Consider the following 25,247-nt stretch of genomic DNA (forward strand, 5'->3'; position numbering starts at 1 on the left):
TAAATAGTGTACATTTTATTCGTTTATCTTGCAACAGTGAGTTTGACAATGATAGGATTTTATTTTAAATGTAATATAAGTATCGTATATTTTGGTGTGTTATTAGAATTGAAACAAAGAATAGTACTTTTGCAAATTTCAATATAGAACTAAGATTAGCACCTTTTGCATTTATTCATAGTTTTTATGTTTTTTTTTTTTTTTTTTTTTTTTTTTTTTTTTCTTTATGGATAGAACATGTTTATGATGTTAAGGCTAAATGAGAGTAGAATAATACCTGGCATTTCAAGCAATCAACCTTTTGCATTTATTTGCAACTTTTTGGTAGATTTTTTTTTTGTAAAACTTTCCTTTTGATAAATTACAATTTTTTTAGTGGCCAGAAGGTTTCTATAGTCTAACACCAAGGCAAATTGCTTGGAAATTGCCCAAAATATAATCCTAAAATCACCACTCCTCACAGTTTCATTATAGTCTGTATAATAAAAAATATAAGATCTTGATTAATTTCATATATTTAATTATTAGTCCTTACAAAACTAAAGTGAAAATTGTAAACATCATAACGCAAGTAATGGATTCATTACTTTCTATTACTTTCTATTTTTACTGTTATTTTCGATGATTATGGTTAACCGATATTAACTGTTACCCAAAACTATTAACAAAAACCATTACTAACCGTTATCCAATGGTTACCAAAATGTATTAACCGAATATAATTGTTATGGTTTGGTTTTGACCAATAACCGAACCAAACCACCCCATTCACACCCCTAACTATATTGTTATTTATCATGTCGAAGTAAACCATTACAAATGTGTGAATATAGTATCCACGTATGTACATATTTTGCAAACAAGTAGAACAGTGTCAATTTACAAAGCTGTCATAAAACCCATTACAAAACCTGCCATGCAAAATATTCATATAACCATAATAAACCTTTACAAAACTATCAATTAGCAATCTATAATATAACCATGAAAAAAATATTTAAAACATTACTACAACATATGAAAATACATTACAACATGATGGTATTCCATTAATTAACAGGATAATTACAGCAAAAATCAAAATTAAGAGAACATAATTCAACATCTTCGACCAATAGATCTTTCCTTTTAGTTTCTCCATTTCCATTTCTTTAAATTTGATAGGTTGAAGCTTATCCTCCAACTAGCTGAATCTTTTCCTTTAAAAAAAACTTGAATATTTTCCTAGTAACAAGTTGAAGCTTTTTGCTAATTCATTTTCTTGCATCTTAAAAAGATAATCATTACAACACTGGCATGGTAACTCGGGGGCAATTCAAACTAACGACAATGAATGTATATTTCAATCTGTTGAAAATAACAACAATATATAACATGTATCCTCCTACAAATTCAAAGAAAAATATAAACCGCTTTCACATATATAGCTAGACATCAACTTTAACTACTTACCATAAATTTAGGCACGTCTAAAACCTCGTTGGTTTCTTGTTGGTCATGAGGTTTTCGTTTTAACTGATTATACACATTCACAAAGTATCAGACTTGTTACTTCATCATAATTCTGAACACGATTCGTGGTGTTATGGTATGAAAATAAGAAAATAATCTTCAAAAAGTTTCAACGATCCCGCCTTTACTTTTGGTCTACGAGAAAAATATGTTTGATCAGAAATTTGTTCCATCTCAATCGTATATGTAAAGCAACTAATTAAGGTTAAAAAGATTTAGTTAGGAAAACATGTCATGACACTAAAAAATTAGAAATGTAGAATATGCCATGTCTGAATTCCACTAGGATGTGGGAAATCGACTAAGATGTGCATTGGCCCATCCAAATGGTCAAATGGTTACAAAATGATATTTTGAAGGTCCTATTTAGCACATGTTAATGGTCACAAAATTAAATGATATGCCTTTTAAACCCAGATTAGCTCTTCCAAATGGTCAAATGGTTCTAACACCTAGTAACACACTGAAGCATCATATGCTCATGTATACAAATGGATGATTTCTTTGCATTTTCTCAAAAACCAATAAAAAATGCTTAAAGGTTCATAGCTTGAGGTCTTTAATGGATGAATAACTTATCAATGATGATAATTCACACTCCAAGTTTGTCTCAAGATTAACACAGAGAGATTACTCTGCTTAAACATAGAAATGACCGGCCTTCTATTCTCTGTAGACCTGGTTTAAAACAATGTTGTGTTCTTTTATGTTTTTCTACTCCAATCATTTTTGGTATTTGTGTTGCTTTGTCTTTTGATTTGGCTCTAGCAGCCATTCATTCATGTTATAACCCTTTTATGCAACCCAAATGTAATTTAAAAGGGACCATGTATGCATATAACTCTTTATATAGGGCCTTGAAGAGTTCTCAGTAGGTCACTTTGACACGGTTATTGACAGTGGTTACACCAAACACATGACGGGTAATCAAAACCTCTTTTCTTCTTATTAGGAATGTGATGGCTGAAATGTCGTCTTTTGTAATTCCAAATTAATGTAAGGTAATAAGCCATGGTGATATTATGTGCAAAAAATGTGAAGTTCCAAAATGTGGAGCTCGTGGAAAGTTACCTATTCCAAAAGAGGAAGAAATCATTATACATAGTAAAAAACATATTTATTCAAATGTTTTCTTAGCTTCTATTATTTATAGTATATTTATTCAAATCATTATACATAGTAAAAAACATATTTATTCAAATGTTTTCTTAGCTTCTAATGATTCCTTGGCAGACCTAATTCCAAAGATAGCGTAACTCCTAGTTTAAGTAGCTAAATGCACCTTCAAGAATTCAAGTGAAGCTGTTTTATGACTTGTACCTACAACACTTCCAAGAAAAAGAACTAGCTTATGTGTGAGCTACAAACAATACACTGTAAACGTATTTGATTGAATTAGATAAAAACTTATGTAGCATTCGAATCTCACTTACAAGGGTGACGAACTAAATAACTTGATTTTTAAATAATAAAACCCTAGCCTTCATGGATGAACACAAACAATGATCAAGGGAGTAACTAATATCCGCTTGTGTTCCACAATATACTTATATACTTATATTATATATTTACTTCTTACTGGAAATAATGTCCTCTCTTGTTCGACAACTAGAGATTTAATGGCTCACTGGCTTAAGTGGTGGCATAAATTTCTGCATCTCAACTGATGTCGTTTAAAATGTCGCTAATGGTGCTGTTTCACAAATTTGAGGCTGTCATTAGTGATTTTCTGTTGATTCTTTGGTTTTACAGGAATGACATGTGTTTCAAGAGCACTTGTAAAGCTTTCAGAGGTGTTATATGTCCCTTTTGTGGTGTAGTGTTAGAACTCAAAGGGTTGGGAACTTAAAATGGCATATATATATATATATATATATATATATATATATATATATATATATATATATATATATATATATATATATATATATATATATATATAATGGTCACGTTTCCTAGCTTCTTGCTAGTTTTAATCCAATTCTTGCTGTTTAAAAAAAAATCAATATCATTTACACGGGCTATGTGTCCCACAAACAGTAACAAGTACTTTTTTTAATGGCAATAGGATATTTCAATAAATAAGCCAAAGAGCTAGCAAGGTGCTAGGAGTACAAAGCCATAAAACTATCATCTACAAGATTGCTACACCAAACATACCAATTTAACACCCTACCCGCTTGTCATTGCCAACAAATCCTGATCATTTCAACAAGCTGAAAGAAATTCAGACATTTGACATTCACAAAGAAGATTAAGGAAAGAATAGTTCGAGTGTGCATACCAGATATAACTGACCATTATACATGTAGAAGTAGCTGGATACTTATCAGCCAGTTGTCATTAGGATCTCCCTTCACAGGTAATACGAAACAAAGGAAACAGAATGATATGAAGGTGTAAATAATTCTATTTAAAGGCATTATCCTCCTCTCTTAACAGACATACCTGAATGTTGGCAAGGAGCACCACAACATCTGGACCGAATGATACTTATTGGAGCAGAAAATGTGATATTCTGGAACAAGCAAAATTGAACAAGGTAAGCTTTTTGTTATATATTGTAAGAATAAAGATTTCAAATTCTAATAAGTTCACATGCAATTTCTTGGCTTAAGGAATCAGGAGGTTCTAAGCATATTATTCCATCCTATATAGTTTAAAAAGTTCAACTAAATGCTCAGATTCTAATTCATTATTGTCAGCCCATATTCAAGTTTCCAAATGTCCTACATTCAGCCATATGCATAGCAACATTCTATCATTAACTCAGGTCAATTTGTTAAGAAGACAAGCCTTCTTCAAGCAGGAAACATGATACAACTGTAGATGGTGCATGAACTCCTATAAATGTTCAAGATGAAATCATATTCAAGCAAATCTATTCTCATGATTGTTTAACTCATAAGCCCTCCAGAAAGTAGGCTCTTCCAACTTTAACTGCTGAAGCAGGACTTCATTCTTCCACTAAACTCTTTAGTTGTCTTTATTTTATAGAAGATAATAGATGTGTACCCACATAATGAGATATTGGATGAAAGGAAGATAAATAGAATGCTAGAATAGCACTTGGAAACAAGCAATTAAGGCAACTCATTGAAGTGGGATGGTTAACTCCAGTGTAGACTTTAATAGAACCTTTTGGAAGAGGAAACTTGTTTCAACATATATAAGGCCACTAAAGGAGAGTTATTCAAATGAGAAAGAAGTGAGGCGAGATTTGTGAGAAATGAAACAAAAGCGTGTACAAGGACTATGTTCATGATCCTTTTTTGAGATAGAAATAAGTTATTGAGCCAAGTCAACATAGTATAGTGCCAAGTTCGATCTCGCCTTGACACTAACACCGGATTTAAGCTTGCAATTATGCTGAAGCTCCATCGAGCACTCAATAATTACATAATATATACAAGGCTTGCATGAGCAGGGTTATCATTTTCCACACTTGGCGGAGGTCTTTTAGAGTAATGCAGTCACTCTACCCTCGTCTAAGGGAGACTATCGCCATCTACCTCCTCCTTACCTCATCCAAATGGGATTTTTGGGGTCCGTTGCCATTGTTTTACTATAGAAGACTTGTATGACTCACTAGTTAAGTATAACATAACCAATAAATAGAACAAGGGAATATGGGACCACATATGCTTTTCTACCATGACAATCTCACTCAAATTAATGGGACCTACACATAAAGCTCGCAATGCGTTGACCTGGGTTGGGTTCGGGGTCAACCCATTTATTAATTGGGTTGAAGATTTTAACCCAACCCAACCTTTCTGATAAATGGATTGTTACTGGGTCAACCCGTATATATAATTTTCAATCCAACCTATTAAATAAATGGGTGAAACTCGGGTTGACTCATTTAAAATAAAAAAGTAAAAAAATTAACTAAAGATTACACCACTTAAATTAGTTATAAACTTAAATAAACTTTCAAAGTATAATAAAAGCACAATCCCAATTCACAAATACAAAGATTTTATTCAAATAACATTAAAGATATGTAATTTTGAAATGAATTTGAAAAGTAACTAGTATTGACGGCACAAAGAAAAAAGATGGCGATTAGGATTGTATTTTTTAAAACATAAATAATAATAGAACATTGTAGTTTATAAATTAATACTTCAACTAATATATGTTAATATTTAAATCATTATTAAATTAAATATATATTAAAACTAAATGGATCAGTGGGTTGAAAATTTTTACCAAATCCAACCTATTTAATTAAATGGGTTAGGCGGGTTGACCCATTTATCCTAAATGGGTTGGAAATCTCAACCCAGTCTGCTAATTTTGGGTTGGGTTCAGGTTGAGTTGGTGGGTTGGGTTGGGTTGATTTTTGCCTTCTCTACCTACACATATTAGTACAATATATAAGCCTAACCAACACTTGCAAGTTCACACATGAGACCATAGAAAGGATTTCAACGCCCCTCTCTAAATGAGAAGCAAAATGAGCCATCTACGTATGCTCCACTTTTGTTGCCCTAGTTTATTTCTATGGCCGATCTATCACCCAACCTCCTTAAACAACTTGCAGAATTGGCACGACTTACTAGTCAAACTTGACTTGAAAGCCTACTCAAGTAGCTCGAGATTGACTAATATCGAGTATTTTGAGTTGGCCTCGTGTTGGCTCGGCTCGATTGTGCACCCATAATAGATAGAATGTTATTTTCTTACACAAAAAAAGGTAATGATGTAAGGATGGTATATTTTACACACTACAAAACACTTGGTATATAGTTATTCTTACTAGAACCTAATTGTTTATAGAACTCTCCTTGAAGTAAAAGTGCCATTTCAAACAAAATTAGTTATAAGAGATATATAAGCAATGTGGGAGTGTTCAACTTTCTTAGTAGGATTTCTAGTGAGGTGAGTATACTCATGCAAGAAAATGGAATGGCCAACAAACAATGTGACATACCACTTCCTTAACAAGATTTCTCAGGATTATCTTTATCATATGTAGTCAGGTCATGTCCAGTGATCCTAGCAGGTTCCCTAGAGGCAGATGAGTTTCAAGAATGATCATGAGAAAACTAGTCCTACAGTTATTCACAAAAAGGCGACAGGATACATTTTAGTATAATTTAAGCCAATTTAGGACACATGTCAGTTTTATAGCTATGGTTTCACTATGATATCTCATCGCTTCCTGCTGCCAATTTGCCTGAAAGCCCATTTTAAGTTTTTTCTATACATCTTTGTTGCAGGGAAATTGGCTCAAAGTGTATTTCCAATTTTAGGTTGATGATGAGCAACATCTTCCCATGTATCTCTTCTTTTGTTCTTTTTGTATCCTTCTCTTTTTTATTACAATTTCTATTTCACTGAACTTTCCTCTCCACAATGTCCAATGGCATAGCCATGTCTTCAGATCTTCAAGAAACCATATAGTAATGCCACATGAAGAAACTTTACTTGGGATTTAAACTTTTAGCTAATTTATAAGATACAAAATTTCTACATCCATTAAAGCAATTATTTTATCACTCTGGAAATCAGCATTTAGCAACAATTGAAAAGCAAAGCCTAGATGGGGTCCCCCTAACCCCAAGTCCTCTTCCAAGAGCCACACCAGAACCAATAGAGATGGTGAAAAGAAAGAAATTACTCCATGATAGTTGATTCAAGAATAAAAAGGCACTTGAAATCAGCTCAATAGATGAACAAGGATTTGACACACCTCGAATCTTTTAAATGGTATGATATAAAATCCTCCCGACAAACTACAATATTGTTATTTTAACATTAGAAGTAGAACAGAGTCAAGTTTGTAAGCTATGCTATTAGAAACCAATGGTTCCTAAACTAATAATTTACCATTAAATCATATATAAACATTATAAGCATATCGACCAAAAATATTGAACAGAATCAAGTTAGTAACTATGTTAGTAAACAATATAGTTTATAAACTAATAAAACATTAAGCCATATGAAAATTAGAAGCATATTGACTACAGACAAGAAACGTGTATAGGAATCATCCAACAACATTGTTTAATATATAGACTAACAAACAGATTATTAAATTCATAGAACATATAAAAATAAGACTGGTAATTTTGAACACAATCTCCAACAAAGATGTTTGTTTTACTAAAAAGGAACATAATCTCCATGATAGAAAGACAGTAAAGTATGGAACCTTTTGCTTCCCATATCAAGTATCAATCTCTAGATTTTAGAAACACGTAACTTCATATTTAGAGTTTTTTTTTTTAAAGAAAGGCAGTAAAACTTATTTACAGAAGTGTTGCTTACTTCAATATATAGCATTGCTTTAAGTGATTATAACTTGCCAGCTTCATTCATTAATCAAATGCAGTTGTGACTCATATGAAACAGAAGAGTTAAACTACTAACATCATTAACTAAATATACCAATTAATGCTTACTTCCTTGACAAACTCCCTCTAAAGATCATGATCTAGATCTACATACCATACATATTTGGTGTAATTTCTTTCAGGTAGACCCTCTTTCCTGGATTCGAAAGAACCCAACATTTGAAACCAAATACTAAAACGACAGATTGATCACACATAAAAGGGGGAAACTGTTGCTTATGCATATAATGAAAACTATGATTTTATTTCAAACATTGGAAAAAACTATTTGGATCCCTATACCCTCTAGGGTTTTCTAGAACATTTCTAATTTGATAACTCTAGACCATTTTTTGTTCCTTGAAAAAGAAATAGGTCTCATAAACAGTAAAAATTGCACCTAAAGAAATTTTAGCAAAAAATGATGGGTTCAATAAGCGATACAAACAAGATGCAAAAGACAAAAAGAAAAAGAAAAAAGAAATGTTATACTGTGACACTAAAAACGCAGTCAAACTGATATGATATAACGACAGATGTCATGTCAAAACACAATAATCAAAAGGGTGATCAAAGAGTTTACTAAAGTAGGTTAGAATCATAGTAACAGAACCTTGCTTTTGGTACTTTCTCTGGATCAATATCAGCATTCTCTATGATCTTGACTTAGTTTCGAAGTTCACATATATAATACATCTGCAAAAGACAGAAAATGGAAGAAGTAGAGGGGGATTCTTCAACAAAACCCAAACTATAAACAAAAACAAACCGACTTCTTGAAGTTTCCAAAACAAAAAAGAATTATCGAAAGATTTGTCAAACAGCTAGTACCTTAAGTAGTGTGGGAATAGATCTGAATCAAGATCAGAAAATCCAGTCAAACACCCAAAATTTCTGGGGGGAGTTATCGCATGCGCGAGGAAAAATTAAAAAGGAAAAAGAAAGAGAGGTGGAGGACCATTCTAAATAACGTATTGTTAAGGCGATAGTTGCATAATAACGTCAGTTTTCAGTTGATTTAGCACAGTAAACCATGAAAAGTCACGCTTTCATCAAACTAAACCCTACTTAACTAGTCTATCAGTAATATTATATTCAAATACAAGAATTTTATATTATTTGTTGGAATCCAAAACAAACACACTAACAAGACTATTTCAGGTGTGAGGTGTGCTTCTTCAACAACCCACATCCTTTATTTTTTCCAAAAGAATCCAAGGGAATTGACATACAGACATGTATAGACACAAAAAGAATGTTTAGTTTTGATAAAAAATCAGATCATACAAATCCAAGATACAAAAGTATCAGCCTAAGGGAAAGGAAAGGAGGGAGAAGCAAAAGAATGAAGGTGACAGATAGAGCAGTGAGCACCCAAAACAATCATACAAGTAACTTCGGTACAATTAGCCTTTGTGTGCTCACTCTCTTCTGTCAGCTCTATTTCTCTCCCCACAAGTTTACAACTTTCCCAAATAGGGTAATTAACCAATGCATGAAATAAAAGAAAAAAGAAAGGGGAGAAGATTTCAAAGTCAGATCTGAGAAGACGAAGCAAAATACCCATTTAAGGAAAGGTACCCTGAAAGAACATCTAGGGTTTGGGTCAGTAAAGACAGAAATAACCCCACAAAGCCAGAACATGAAACAAAGCATCACTGATACCAAAACTCTTACTTTCTGAGTGGTATGATTAAGGGTATTAGTGTACTTGGTGTACTTGGTCGATGATATATAGGGGTTTTCTCTCTCCCTCTAACATGCGGTGGAAAACTGGAATGTGAGGCAGGTTTTGTACTCATATCGAACAGTGCCGACGGCCACCACATACTATAGGGAATCTATAGAGAGAGAGAGAGAGAGAGAGAGAGAGAGAGAGAGAGAGAGAGAGATGGTCAGGGTCGATGAAGGGGATGTGATGGGTGATGAGATGAACAGCTCCAGCGACTTTCTGGTTCTTATCGCCTTGCTTTTGGTATTATAGTGGTTTATTAATTAATGTATCGACATTTTGACGTCAATAATTTGAGTTTTATAACCAAACGTAATGACCAAGATATTTTGCCTTGCATCAACCAATCATTTACATGAGTCTTATGGTGTTTGAATATATAATACTTTCTAGATTTATCCGAACCCAAGATTATTAGAGAGATAATTAATTATACCGAGTCTAATTATCGAGAATAGAGTTTTTAGGTACGTGTTAGTATATAAGTCTTAAAAAACTTTAAATCTAATATTCTAATCTAAAGTATCTAATAAAGAAGAATAAATGGGATACTATTGAGAATCGATGGCATGATGTAATAAATACCAAAAGAAAAATTAAATATCATATCCTTTCATTTTTTATTTTTATTTTTGTTTTTGTTCCTATAACAAAATGACATGTGAAAATATAGGGGATAATTAATTTCTCATACAAAAATGGTTTTATTTCATATGTTATATTATCTATAGTATTATAACATTATTGTAAGAAATGATCACATTGTATCGTAATAACAGTTATCACACATATTTCCCATAACACAGCATAATGTTTTTTGCATTATAATATATACCACAATCACAATATGGGCTATGAATATGAATATGAGTTGAATACACGAGAGCCTAACCAACTAATAGGCTATACAAATATATACGACACATTAACATCCTCTCATAGTCGGAACGGTTGATCTTAATAGAAGTTCAGACTCGATCTGAAGTCAAGGAATAAAGTGGATGGAAGCCCTTTGATGAAAATATCTACATACTAAGACGAAGAAGGGACATGCAAGACCTGAATCTGTTCCGGTTCAACTTTTTCACGCACAAAATAAAGATCAATTTCAATGTGTTTGGTGCGCTAATGTTGAACCGGATTGGTGGAGAGGTAAATTGCACTAACATTGTCACAATAAACCAATGTAGTAGATAGCGGTGGATAAAGTAGCTCGCGAAGTAGGTTGTGAAGCCAACAAGTTTCGACAACAACATTTGCAACACCGCGGTATTTTGCTTCAACACTGGACCAGGAAATGGTACCTTGACGTTTCAATGGCCAAGATAAAAGATTCTAACTGATAAACACATAATAACCAAATGTGAAACGTCGAGTAGAAGGACTACCTGCCCAATCAACATCATAATAAGCAATTAAACCACGCAATGGAGAAACATATAGTTGAAGACCATGATCCATAGTCCTATGAACATACCGAAGGATACGTTTAAAAGCAATGAAGTGAGGTTCTCTTGGATCGTGCACGTATGGGAAAAATTGTTGAGCAACATATGGATGAAGGCAAGGTACTGAAGATCACTTGCAAGACTGCAATATAAAGTCGGGCCAGAAACGGGCAGTCCAATGCCATCGAACTTGGATGATTTATCAACTAGGGTACGTGCCAGTTTGCAATTAAGCATGTTAACTCGCTCATGAATCTCTGCAACATATTTGTGTTATGACAAGAACATGCCATGACTATCTCTAGTGACAACGATACCTAAAAATAGTTCAATGAGCGTAGATTAGTTATAGCAAACTCTAAATAGAGAATGGAAATAATGTGCTGAAAGAGACATGTAGTAGTTGATGTCAAGAAAATATCATCAACATAAAGCAGTAAGTAGGCAATTTGATCACCCTTTTTGAAAATAAACAAAGATGAGTTAGATTGTTGTTTTCGAAGCCGATGCCAGAAATAAATTGAGAAAATCTATGATGCCAAGCTCGTGGAGCATATTTGAGACCATACAAAGATCTCTTAAGTAGACAGACATGATCAGGAACTAACGGATTATAGAATCTCAGTGGCTGATGTATGTAAACATTCTCCTATAAGTAACCATGAAGGAACGCGTTTTTCACATCTAACCGATGAACTAGCCAGTAATGAGAAATGGCCAGGCTGAGAACAATCTGTATAGTAGCTGGTTTGACAATTGGACTGAAAGTCTTATCATAGTATATCCTAGGTCGCTGACTACAACCATTGGCTATAAGTCTAGCCTTGTATCTAGCTAGAGATCCATCTACATTGTACGTCTTTTTAAATAAATAGATCCAGTTGATCACATTAACATTAGTGGGATGAGGTATAAGTTCCAAAGTTTCATTAGATACAAGTGCATTAAATTCATCTTTCATGCGTTAAGCCAGTTAGGGTCTCGAAAAACTTGAGATTAGTTACAGGGAACTAGAGAAGAGGTGGTATCGACATGAAGATTAAATTTATCAATAGGTTTGAAAATGCCATGATGGGAACGAGTGGTCATGGAGTGAGAGTTTGAGGATGAGATTGACGAGATGAATGAGGTAAAGAAGTGGGAGTAGTTGCGTTATTGGAAGAAGTTAGAGACAGGGAAGAATGAATAGTTGGAGAAGGCTTATCGACAGGACCGACATTGTTGATGTTATCAACGAAAGTGCTGGAGGCTATTGTGTCGGTGGCAGTTATAGAAGTGGAGGGTGATCCGAGAGTTTGAGCTGAGTAAGAGGGTTATTTAAACAGTTACGAGATTCATCAATATTGGGAAATTCATAATTTAGGAATTATTTAGGAATCATGACCGAAAAGGAAAGATGGATTCATCATATGTTACCTGTCTAGAAATGATAATTTTCTTGGTGTGAAGATCAAGACATCGAAAACCTTTATGATTAAAGGGATATCCAAGAAAGATACATGGTACCGAATGCGGTTGAAGCTTGTGAGTATTATTGAGGTGGGGGTAACACAAACACTTGAATATACGAAGATGGGAGTATTAGGGGTTTTTTTTGAAAGAGTAATCATATGGGGTGTCATTCTTAAGAGTGGTGGAGATTAATATGTTCAAAATATGAGTGGTCATGTCAAGAGCTTCTACCTAATATGTAGGTGGAATGTAACATCTCGGATTCAGAAGACCTAGAAAGGAAAGAAAAAACCTTAAAATAAGGAAGTGACTCATCGAGTAGGTGGAGTAACTCGACGAGTAGGAGCACGACTTGGATCGCGGTTCAAGTGACCTACTCGGCAAGACAGAGGACTGACTCGGCGAGTTGGTCAGGTTTTGGGAAAACCCTAAATTCGGGCCTTGTACCCTATTTAAGGAACATTATAACCCTTCATCAGCCTCCTTGATGCTCTCTCAAGACCATAACGAAACCCTAGTGTCTTCCACGAGTTTGTGAGCCATTATGAGCATTTTTTAGTGTTGTGAAGCTTGAAGAAGAAGGTGAAGCCTTGGGGATATGAGAAGAGACTAGTAGATCCAGAAACCTCTTGCATTCTCCTCCATTTTCTGGTAAGAAAGCTTCCACCTTGATCATTATGCATGTATATCTCTTCTTTGTCACTTTTGGGGGTTTTTGGTCCAAGAATCCTAGCATGAGAGGAATGGACGTCCCAAGGGCTTGTGTTTTCAGATCTAGCACCACTAAGGGTTGTTATGGCATAAAGGTGCAAGCTTTATGCCATAGGGATTCCCATGCAAGCTTAAGAAGTGTTCTTTTGGCCTTCTTAGCTCAAAAGGCCATGAGTGGAGGAAAAAGGCAGGAACTTTGCATGTTTATGAGGTGGTTGGGTCCAGATCTATGTTTTGGATGCTTTAAGACCCTCTGAAATCGTCTGAAGAGAGTTGTACCTTAGGGGACTCGACGAGTTTCTCTTTGGACTTAGCGAGTCGGGAAGTGGTTCCCCAATATTCCTGTTTCTGTGTAAGGGGGAGGGGGTTGAATCTAGAAGAGGACTCCGCCAATTTGGGTTCTTGGTGGACCTAAAGATCATCGTACTCGACGAGTTCAAGGAGGAACTCAGCGAGTCTAAGGCAGTCTCCTTAATTTATGATGGTGGACTTGATGAGTTCAAAGAGGAACTCGATGAGTCAGATGAAGGAGGGTCCTGATGTGATGAAGGTGCACTCGACGAGTTCAAGGAGACCTCGACGAGTAGGATCGAAGTCCAGAGTTTTGTGTGGACTGTAAGACTCGATGAGTTAGTAGGTTAACTCGGCGTGTTGGGTCAACTCGGAGCGTTGACTTTGACCAAGTTTGACTTTTGAGGGTATTATGGTCTAAGTGTTATTTTGGGTATTGATAGTTCGGGGAGCCGAAGGATCAATAGTTCAGGAGTTTTCGGATAGCAGTCAGAAGTGTTCAGCTAGTCTTCAGCAGTGCAAGGTGAGTCTCCTCACTGTTTGTATGGGTCTAAGGTGTTGGATTAGGTGTCTAAGTTCATAACTATTTTTGGAATGTACTTGACCCGATTAGCGTGGTCCATTTGGGTTACATGGCATCATGCATTTGGATAGAATAAAATGAGAGAAATAACACTTAAGGTTTATTGATATATTATAAGTTCTAATATATTAATAATATTATTTAATTAGTATTGATCAAGAATTAATTTGGAATTAATTAACTGATCAAAAGAAGACTAATTAAATATATGAGTTGATTGTATAAATCACCCATACTTGTATAGTGGGCTAATGCTCTATGGATTATCAAGTTGGGATAAAACCCATAGGATGCTCCATGGTGTTTTTAGAACCCATGGATCATAGAAATGAAGAGCCATGTCAAGTTAGGGTTTACATGGTGTAACCCTACTTATGACACACTATAAAAGGAATATGTGAGCAACCAAAATCGGCGACTAGTGAGAACAAGAGGGCATAGCCGATTGTAGAAGTGTTCTATTTCTCTCAAGGTTATTCCAAGTGTATTTGGTGTTGTGTGAGACATTTGAGGCATCACACTTGAGATGCTAGGCTCACAAGGTTCTCAAGGAATCCAAACAACTAAAGGTATGTATTTCCTACTAACTTTTATGTTTAAAAGTTCCCCATGTTGCTAAAGAGGTTATGAACCTTGGAAAAACAAATTTACATGTATCATAGATAAAACATAGATCCAATGTTTCTAGGGTTGCATGTACACCATAGGAGTGTTAGAATACTCAAAACCAAACAGTGGTATCAGAGCCTGGTTTTTTTTGTTTGATACTTGATGCAAAATTGTGAAAAAAAACTCAGTTTTTCTGCACTCTGCAACATGAACTCACCGAGTCCATGGGGGGACTCGACGAGTCCATGAGTAAACTCATCCTACTCGTCGAGTAGGTTCATGCACTCGACGAGTAGGAGCCTTAGAATCCAGTTTTTCGACTTTTGCTGCTGGAAATGGACTAGAAACATTACCCTAAACTGTTTTGGTCTTATAAAACTTGTTTTAGATGGTGTAATGGTTATGCTAATCCATTTTCAATAGCTATTATCAAAATTTCAAGTTTTATATGGTTAATTTTATGATTCTTGAAATTGTTGATATGCATGTTCATGAACTTATGAGTTTAGAAGATCATAGGAATTATTTATAACTTTCTTGTTAGTTTAATTCTTGATCATTATGTGTTTTAATGGAATCCATAATTTGTCCTAAGTTATGGATTACCAAAAGTCACTCTTTTAAAGTGCATTATGAAACACATAGGTTACATAAAATGAAAAGTCACTAATTTTATTAAACCATTAATTCATAAGTTATGAAATGAAAAGTTTTGTAAAGTTACAAAACTTTCCCTCAAGTTTTGGAACATGCAAAGTCATTTTAAAAACTTTAGTTCCAACCCTTAGAATTTTAAAAGTTAAAATTCAACCCTTATACTTTATAATATTATAAGTTTAATAATAATTATATATGTATAAGAAAAAGTCGTTTTAACGTTAGTAGGCCTCATTCACGAAGCCGGTCTATAAGGGGGTATAAGGTTGATGCCTATAAAATAGCAGCTTAATGGGTGCCCACTCTCACCCACCGCTTCCTTGATCGGTGGAGGGTCGTTAGCTATGACATCCCCATTTTTACGGCAAGAAAAGACCAATTTTGTTTATGCTTTATAAAAATCATAGTATCTCTTTTAATAAAAACGTTGCGGAATTTGTTCCCAGAAAAACATAATAATTTCATTATCAAAGCATTTCCGAATAAATGTATTTTATTCATTTTAAAACATTTGGGATGTCATTGTCAATACAAAAACATAAGCATAAACAGAACTTACATTCATTATCACTAGTGATTTATATCTCCTTAATCTCTCAGCGTAGTGTGACTTTATATCAACAACTGTGATATAAATAAACTGAGTGGGTCAGGTTGGGAAACCTGGTGAGTACATAGGGTTTTAAACCCACAATAATATAATTAATATGTTTAAACATCAAACAATCAACCCAATTACCCATCCCCATTATATTCTTTACTCTTAAGGGTCTACCCTAAGAATCAGCTATTTCTCATTCATTCATTCTTAATGATTATCCTAAGGAATATGTACGAAGTCCATCGTTGTCAATGACACTTCTGTCAAGCATAGCTGCTAGTTTTATCACATAGGCGCAACTGCCAGAATTGTGACATTCTATGTGAGGCGCTTCTGTCGGTATTGTCCTTTAGACGCTACTGTCATGGTTATAATGTTCTCTATTAGGCACAGCTGCCGATACTATTATTTGAGCGCAGCTGCTAGAATGTTTATCGTAGATCTAAAACATCTACATATTTTGGCGCAGGTGCCAGTGCTCATCTATAGGGTACTAGGTCCATTGCTGCCAATGTTCACCTATAGGGCACTAGGTCCATTGCTGTCAATGTTCACCTGTAGGGCACTAGGTCCATACTACTAATGTTCCTCTATTTTAGCCTTCATCCCTCATCATTCATCTACCCATGTTTTACCCAACATATTTTGTAGATATAAAATACATATACAGTTTAAATCATTTAAAACATGTATAAAATCGTTCATCCAACATAGACAACAAGTATTCAGACAATATGCACACATAGCACATAATTTACATAAAATACTTCAAATCTATGTGTAAGATGAAAGTAACTATGCACTCACAACACGTAATACATATTAAATACTTCATATCTATGTGTAAGATGAAAGGGACCATACACTCACTTGATAAGGTGGTGACTCGGTACTCGGACAACGTTTCGTTTACTTTAAAATAATTTCCTTCGAAAAAACTAGTATTATTACCACTAGATTTTAGTCCAATATTTACCGTGACTAATTATTATTATTATTATTATTATTATTATTATTATATAAGCGTTTAAACAATACTTTCCAACCACTATGTACATACAGGGGCCAGAGATAAAACACCGGAGGGCATGACCATTTTGGCATATAGCACTTCTGAAATCCAACAACCCTATGCAGCCCTTTAAACCAGATTTCCCGTACCGCGAGTAGTTAAAAAGATATTATAACGACACTTATATAAGTCATAATAATAGCTCAAATATTTATTATAAATTTATAATAACAATACTAATTTTAAATATAAACTATATTTCAAATAGCGTAAGCATAACTTGACTACAAGAGGATTTTAGCTAAGAGTCGGGCTCTGCAGGGGCATAACTTCGTCGCTGAATCTTTCTAAGAAAGATTTGTGCAGCGCTTAAGCGCTCACCTTACTATACTAAAACTACAGAAAGAGAAGTCGAATCACGAGGGACCGAAATGCTCGGGGGATAAGAAAAGAAAGACTTTTGAATCAAGAGAATGGTGCAAGAAATATGAGAGTCCAAGCCTCTTATTTATAGTAATTGAATTTACAAAAACTACCCTCCATAATTACTTAATGACCTTATAGTTATATAAACGACTAAACACCCTTTCATAGTACTATTTTAAATAGATTTAACGATTTTTGTACTAAACTAATGTCGAAAATACTCAACAATAGTCTTATAATGACCGCATCGTCGATACCTTTCTGATAATATATACATTTGTATATATATGTATACGTATATATGATTTATACTTTATTTTAATACGTAAATATGCTATTATATTTTATAACTTGTTCATACGGACTCCATTTTCGACGTTCTTTATATCCACGCGTAGGCGGGACCGTACCCTACAACTTTCGTTTAAACTCCGTCGGCTAATTTTGACTTTATTTTTAAAGTTATATTTTTAACAGGTCGGGACATGATTGGTCCCTTAAAAATTCATAACTTTTACATACGGACTCCGTTTTTGTCTGTCTTTTTGTCGTTGAGTTCATATTAATGATATCTTCAATCTCATTTGGGTCGTGTTGTCATAAAAACCGCTCGATCTAAAATTCGAATTCCGGGTTGTGCACTGTTATGCTAAATCTTAGAAAAATCATAACTTCCTCATACGAAGTCAGATTTGGGCGTTCTTTTTATGGACGCTTTAATCTTAACATATTCTACGACTTTTGTTTAGATTACTAAGGCTAAAAAGTCATCCATCGTAAATTCATTATTAACGTCTCCCGGTGTCGTGCCGGTTTTGCCGTAAAACTTCGACGGACCATAACTTCTTTGTTATAACTCGGATTTTGACGTTCTATATGTACGGAACGCTTGATACATTATACAACTTGGTTATGATTATTTATTCTAAATAATCTTTTTTCGAAAAGTCGTTTTCGACCCCTATTACCTCTAAATTGACTAGCCCGGATCTACGGGTGTTACAATTATATCCCCCTTAGGATGATTATGTCTCGGAATCATCAACGAAACAGGGCTCACATGATGTGACACCCCAAAACCTGAACGGCGGAAACGTTCGGGGGCGGAGGACGTCATGTATAGTATCACAACAATGAATAACAGTAAACAAGCAACAACATCATCCATTGCATTAATAATATAATTTCATACATGTGTGTTCTGTCAAGTTATATAGACACCAAAATATACATATCAAAATAAAAGATGAGTCTTGAACGAACACCATCTTCTCAAAAGCCTGGCACCTGTACCTGTCTATTGGTGACCTGAGAATACAAGTTATTTTGAAAGCGTGTATCAGCTTTAAAGCTGGTGAGATCATAAGTATATTAATGTCTGTGTTTGTATGAAAGTATTTGTAAGATGTTTTTTATAATGTTTTGTAAAATGTTTGAACTCTCCTAGAAAACCCTATGTTTCCTACTAATGGTAGCCTTTTACCAAGGCATCTAGTGTCCGTGTGTATGTCACTTGTAAGAGTGTGTATTTTCCCAATTCCGACTATCATTAACCAAAAATATAGTTTTTACATTACTGTGCATCGTGTGATTATTCACGAAGTAAATGAAATGGGAAAATATCATAGTACTGTAGTATTTGTAATAAGTGACTACTGCTGTACTAACTACCTTAATAACAAAAGGTGTTTAAAGTAACATGTGATCGGCTTGTATCCTGCTACTGACTCTAGTAAAACGACGATGTAAGACGCCATAAGAAATGACATTTGGCACCCGTAGACTTGCAAGTCCCACTGTAGCGAGTAGCGAGGTGTAGGATAGTCAATCTAGTATAGATCTATACGCAAACTCATACGCTCCCCAATTAAGGAGAATCTGATACAAAAACAATCATGGTAGGTAGTGCCATGCCCTGTTTACTGGCTCACATAACTGTGTTAATGTATATGTAATGTATATGTGTGCTAGCTGTATTGTGTGTTCTTTCTCTGTCTAGCCTGTATGTTTGTTTCTCGTCATAGTGTCTATTGTTTGTTTCTCATCATAGTGTCTATTGTTTGTTTCTCATCATAGTGTTAACATGTTTGCATACCCTTGCTACCCAAGGGCATTGTATCTTTTGACTCATGTATGAACTGACTCATTGTATGTTTCGTTGTTCTAGTAATAGTATTAGTGTCTTCCTAAACTACTCCTATAGTAGTTTACTAGCGATGTATGATCATGTTTGTGTACCCTTGCTACCCAAAGGTATAGAACTGATTGAACGAAATTTTATGACTATGTATGTATACATGATATACAACTAATATTTAAACGCCTTTCGGAAGGATAACCGATGCCCTAAAGCCACATCCAAACAAGGAAAAGGAATTAAAGCGAGTTGGCCTTCCTAAGTCTTTTAAACATTGCTTATATAAATATACATACATAGACATGCATTTGACAATATATAAGTATGAAAGAGTTTAGGTAAAAGTATTTGATAAGTAGAAAAGTTTGTAAAACAGTTTGAATCAAAACAGTTTGTAAACACTTTGAACAGTAAGAAAACCACTAGTTTTGTAGTTATTAATCACATGTGATTGATGTAATAACTATAAGTATTTAACTTGTATTCCCCCCTATAAAAGCATTTAAAAACATTTAAACCATTGATTAAGGGGTATGAACTCACCTGTATTGAGTGGTACGGATGAACTGAAGGTGTAGGATTGCTAGGTGTCAAGTGAAGTCTTGAACACACTCTATGATCATAGTTAACATATAATATCACATATATGTATCCAATTAGTGTTTAAACAACTAATAAACAAAGTCAAGACACCCTAGGACATGCTAAACACCTTATACAAGTGTTATGAGTCCCAAGGATTGCATCTAAGTGTTGTAGGGAAAGGCTAGTGTGTTTGGGGTTCAAGAAAAACCCCATTAGGGAGTTTACGGTTTTGTGGTCACTAGCAAAAGGGTTTACGGTCGTAAACTCACCCTCTTTTTGACCATTTGTTGTTTGAAGATTTCTAAGCCAATCCAAGCATTCCTACTTCATGTTTAAGCCTTAGGAAGTGTTGTGTTGCATCAAAACACTCCTAAATGGAGTTTACGGTCTATGGACCATTTCTTCATGAGTTTACTACTGTAAACTCTCATGGACTTAGGTATTTTTATGTTTCAAGTTCTAAACTCTTCAAGGTAATAGCCTAGGTTAGATTCTAGGCAAAAGGAAAGAGTATGGGCCATTTATACACCTTTTGAGGTGTTTACGGTTTTGGGAGATCCCTAAACCGTAAACACATAAAATGGGTGTTTTCTTGTGCTTTTTATGTGACAAATACATCAAGGAAGGATCTGTTACAAAGGCTTGTGATGGACTAAAGCACCCTAAGGCACCTTAACTTGGTGTTTATGGTTCAAGAACCTCTTGAACCGTGAACACTTAGTTATTGGTGTTCTTGGGTGATTTCCTTGATGTAAAGATGTAGAGCAAGCTTTAAAAGACTCTAGGATAGAAGTACTTACTTTGTGGAAGCTTGAAATGAGCTAACAGTCCAAGAACACTAGTGTGTGTTCTTGGTGTTCTTGGTGAAAAGGAAGAATCAACCTTTTTGGAATGATTTCATGGTTAGAAGTGTTTTAAATCACTAGATCTAAGCACATAATCACTTAAGGAAGCTAGAAACACTTACTAGATTGAAGATCTTGAAAATCTTTTTGGATGATACTTGAGAGAGAATGGTTTTGGATCTTGAGAAGTTTTGGAAAAAGTGAAAATAATGACTAGATCTTATATATATACTCTCAGATTTAGGGTTTTTGGCAGAAAATATTTTATTCAAGCAGTAAACTCTAATTTCTTAGAGTTTTGGAATAACTGCTTTGCACAATAACCCTAGTGCATCCTCTCTCCTATTATCACTAAAGTGTGAAATCCTTAAAATACTCAAACTTACTCTAAAAAGTCTGAAAATTGACAGCAACTGTTCTGACTTCTATTGACTTGATATGTTTGTACAGAATAGAAATTTCGGGTTGTCACACATGATGACTCCATACGTTATCTTTTCATCCTAGGTAATAATCGTAACTTCTATGTTGGTTTGAACAAGTTTCTAACTCTTGGACTCCTTGACTGCAGGCGATGCTTAATCTTGCACTTGCTCCCTATCTCATGTTAGACTCCAAATTATGACCTTCAAGTCACAGTCTAGATCCTTAATGGAGACTCCTCCTTCTTCTTAAGAAACTTAAGATAAGTATATTTGATTACTACAATAGGCCGATGTGTCACGTTCTAATGACCTGTCATCGTATGTTGGAACGCTCAGACTCAGGTTTCTTAGAGTCAAATTCCATAACAGACTATACCTTCGCTCATGTTCTAATGTGATACATTCACATTTCAACATGTAGCATTTCTAGCTACCAACATCTTTAACAATTATCGCGATACTTCTACTGATTGCCTTGGTTAGATTTCATTTCAATCTTCTGGTTTAGGTCAGATGCTACATCGAACTTGGTTCTCTGAACCACGTATCATAATCATCGTAGTCGGACTCAATTTGATATGACCACTAGGGTCGGAATAACAACAATCTTTTTAGTCATTAACGAAATGATGGTAACGACATGCTTGAATAAAACGGAATCAATTATTGGCTTCTTGGTAACCTTGTGACTTTCCCTGATCCAAGCGTGAGTCATGTGCTTCCGGTAGTATATGCATCTACTACCTTTCACACCTACTCATACTCGTCCCAAGTATTGTCTCGTAGTCCCCAAGTCCTAAAATCACAAAACAATTTAACACATACGAGTGTGTCCAAATAATCATAAAAATTTCCCTAGACTCTACTAGGACTTCTTCCATGCGTATCTTTAATCATCAATTCTGCTTCAACTCGGTTGGTGATGGAAATTCCAGATGATAGGAAAACTTTAGGAATTACACCAATCATTTTATCATCCCGCCAATCAAATGTGTACATTCAGATGTACCGTACTTCTCTAGACGTACTGTTATTTTATCATACATATTCTAAAGGCAAGATACATCTCTTATGATATCTTCTGATAGGTATCATTCACTATCATAATCCATCTCATTTCCTCTACTTTCTCAGTCTATCATGGTTCGCATGACTTCCTGTTCTACCATAGTGATAGGTTTGGGTGCAGGCGTCACGACCGATGCATGACCCATCACATTCTTAGGCTCAGGTTGTCATCTTCCTCAGATATTTCCTAGTCTGTCTTCACCATGACGTTTTGTACACCCAAGCAGGCGTTCGGTGTACCGAGGTGAGAATTTTAAGATAGGAAAGATTTTATTTACAATAGACATATAGATCTCCTTGTCACACCGAAAAGTTATATGCCAGTTCTAATACTGTAATCAAACATTTAGAAATCTGAACACATAAAATTTCCAGATCCGGTCGGCAACAGACCATAGATCCGAACAAATAATAGCATATAAGGCATCTTTATAGCTATAACATAAAACATTTAGCACATAAAACATTTTAGGCATCTTTCCTAAAATAAACTAGTGCTTGTGTCTAAAATATAGTAGACACTCATCTCACAATCATCGCTTAGCATTCTAAGTTTAAGTCTAGAAATTTCCTACAAATTCCTAGTTCGCTTAAACTAATGCTCTGATACCAACTATGACATCCCCATTTTTACGGCCATAAAAGACCGATTTTGTTTATGTTTTATAAAAATCAGAGTATCTCTTTTAGTAAAAACATTGCAGAATTTGTTCCCAGAAAAACATAATAATTTCATTATCAAAGCATTTCCGAAGAAATGTATTTTTATTCATTTTAAAACATTTTGGGATGTCATCGTCAACACAGAAACATAAGCATAAACAGAACTTACATTCATTATCACTAGTGATTTATATCTCCTTATCTCTCAGTGTAGTGTGACTTCATATCAACACCTGTGATATAAATAAACTGAGTGGGTCAGGTTGGGAAACCTGGTGAGTACATAGGGTTTTAAACCCACAATAATATAATTAATATGTTTAACATCAAACAATCAACCCAATTACCCATCCCCATTATCTTCTTTACTCTTAAGGGTCTACCCTAAGAATCAACTATTTCTCATTCATTCATTCTTAATGATTATCCTAAGGAATAGGTATGAAGTCCATCGTTGTCAATGACACTGCTGTCAAGCACAGCTGCTAGTTCTATCACTTAGTCGCAGCTTCCAAAATTGTGACATTCTATGTGAGGCGCTTCTGCCGGTATTGTCCTTTAGACGCTACTTTCATGGTTATAATGTTCTCTATTAGGCACAGCTGCCGATACTATCCTTAGAGCGCAACTGCTAGAATGTTTATCGTAGATCTAAAACATCTACAGATTTTGGCGCAGCTGCCAGTTCTCATCCATAGGGTACTAGGTCCATTGCTGCCAATGTTCACCTGTAGGGCACTAGGTCCATACTACTAATGTTCCTCTATTTCAGCCTTCATCCCTCATCATTCATCTACCCATGTTTAACCCAACATATTTTGTAGATATAAAATACATATATAGTTTAAATAATTTAAAACATGTATAAAATCGTTCATCCAGCATAGACAACAAGTATTCAGACAATATGAACACATAACACGTAATTTATATAAAATACTTCAAATCTATGTGTAAGATGAAAGTAACTATGCACTCACAACACGTAATACATATTAAATACTTCATATATATGTGTAAGATGAAAGGGACCATGCACTCACTTGATAAGGTGGTGACTCGGTACTCGGACATCGTTTCGTTTACATTAAAATAATTTCCTTCGAAAAACCTAGTATTATTACCACTAGATTTTAGTCCAATATTTACCGTGACTAATTATTATTATTATTATTATTATTATTATTATTATTATTATATAAGCGTTTAAACAATACTTTCCAACCACTATGTACAGACAGAGGCCAGACATACAACACCGGTGGGCAGGACCATTTTGGCATATAGCACTTCTGAAATCCAACAATCCTATGCGGCCCTTTAAACCAGATTTCCCGTACCGCGAGTAGTTAAAAAGATATTATAACGACACTTATATAAGTCATAATAATAGCTCAAATATTTATTATAAATTTATAATAACAATACTAATTTTAAATATAAACTATATTTAAAATAGCGTAAGCATAACTTGACTACAAGAGGATTTTAGCTAGGAGTCGGGCTCTGCAGGGGCATAACTTCGTCGCTGAATCTTTCTAAGAAAGATTTGTGCAGCGCTTAAGCGCTCACCTTACTATACTAAAACTACAGAAAGAGAAGTCGAATCACGAGGGACCGAAATGCTCGGGGGATAAGAAAAGAAAGACTTTTGAATCAAGAGAATGGTGCAAGATATATGAGAGTCCAAGCCTCTTATTTATAGTAATTGAATTTACAAAAACTACCCTCCATAATTACTTAATGACCTTATAGTTATATAAACGACTAAACACCATTTCATAGTACTATTTTAAATAGATTTAACGATTTTTGTACTAAACTAATGTCGAAAATACTCAACAATAGTCTTATAATGACCGCATCGTCGATACCTTTCTGATAATATATACATTTGTATATATATGTATACGTATATATGATTTATACTTTATTTTAATACGTAAATATGCTATTATATTTTATAACTTGTTCATACGGACTCCATTTTTGACGTTCTTTATATCCACGCGTAGGCGGGATCGTACCCTACAACTTTCGTTTAAACTCCGTCGGCTAATTTTGACTTTATTTTTAAAGTTATATTTTTAACAGGCCGGGACATGATTGGTCCCTTAAAAATTCATAAGTTTTACATACGGAC

At 34.6% G+C, this 25,247-nt stretch overlaps 1 long non-coding RNA gene across 4 annotated transcripts; it reads right to left on the bottom strand.

The window, feature by feature from the left end:
• Positions 1–3,502: 3,502 nt before the first annotated feature.
• LOC145056832 (uncharacterized) lies at positions 3,503–9,837 on the bottom strand. Of its 4 annotated transcripts, none has more exons than XR_013685932.1 (4): positions 8,691–9,837; positions 8,473–8,555; positions 3,797–4,030; positions 3,503–3,728 (listed from the first exon to the last, which is right to left on the bottom strand). It is a non-coding gene; the product is annotated as an uncharacterized LOC145056832 (long non-coding RNA). The 4 variants fall into 4 exon arrangements; XR_013685933.1 differs by having other exon boundaries at positions 3,797–3,866; positions 3,961–4,030; positions 8,473–9,836; XR_013685934.1 differs by having other exon boundaries at positions 3,503–3,711; positions 8,473–9,836.
• Positions 9,838–25,247: the final 15,410 nt, after the last annotated feature.

This window comes from Lactuca serriola, chromosome 6, assembly GCF_051521515.1.
Source record: "Lactuca serriola cultivar US96UC23 chromosome 6, Lser_US96UC23_V15, whole genome shotgun sequence".
Classification (NCBI taxonomy): domain Eukaryota; kingdom Viridiplantae; phylum Streptophyta; class Magnoliopsida; order Asterales; family Asteraceae; genus Lactuca; species Lactuca serriola.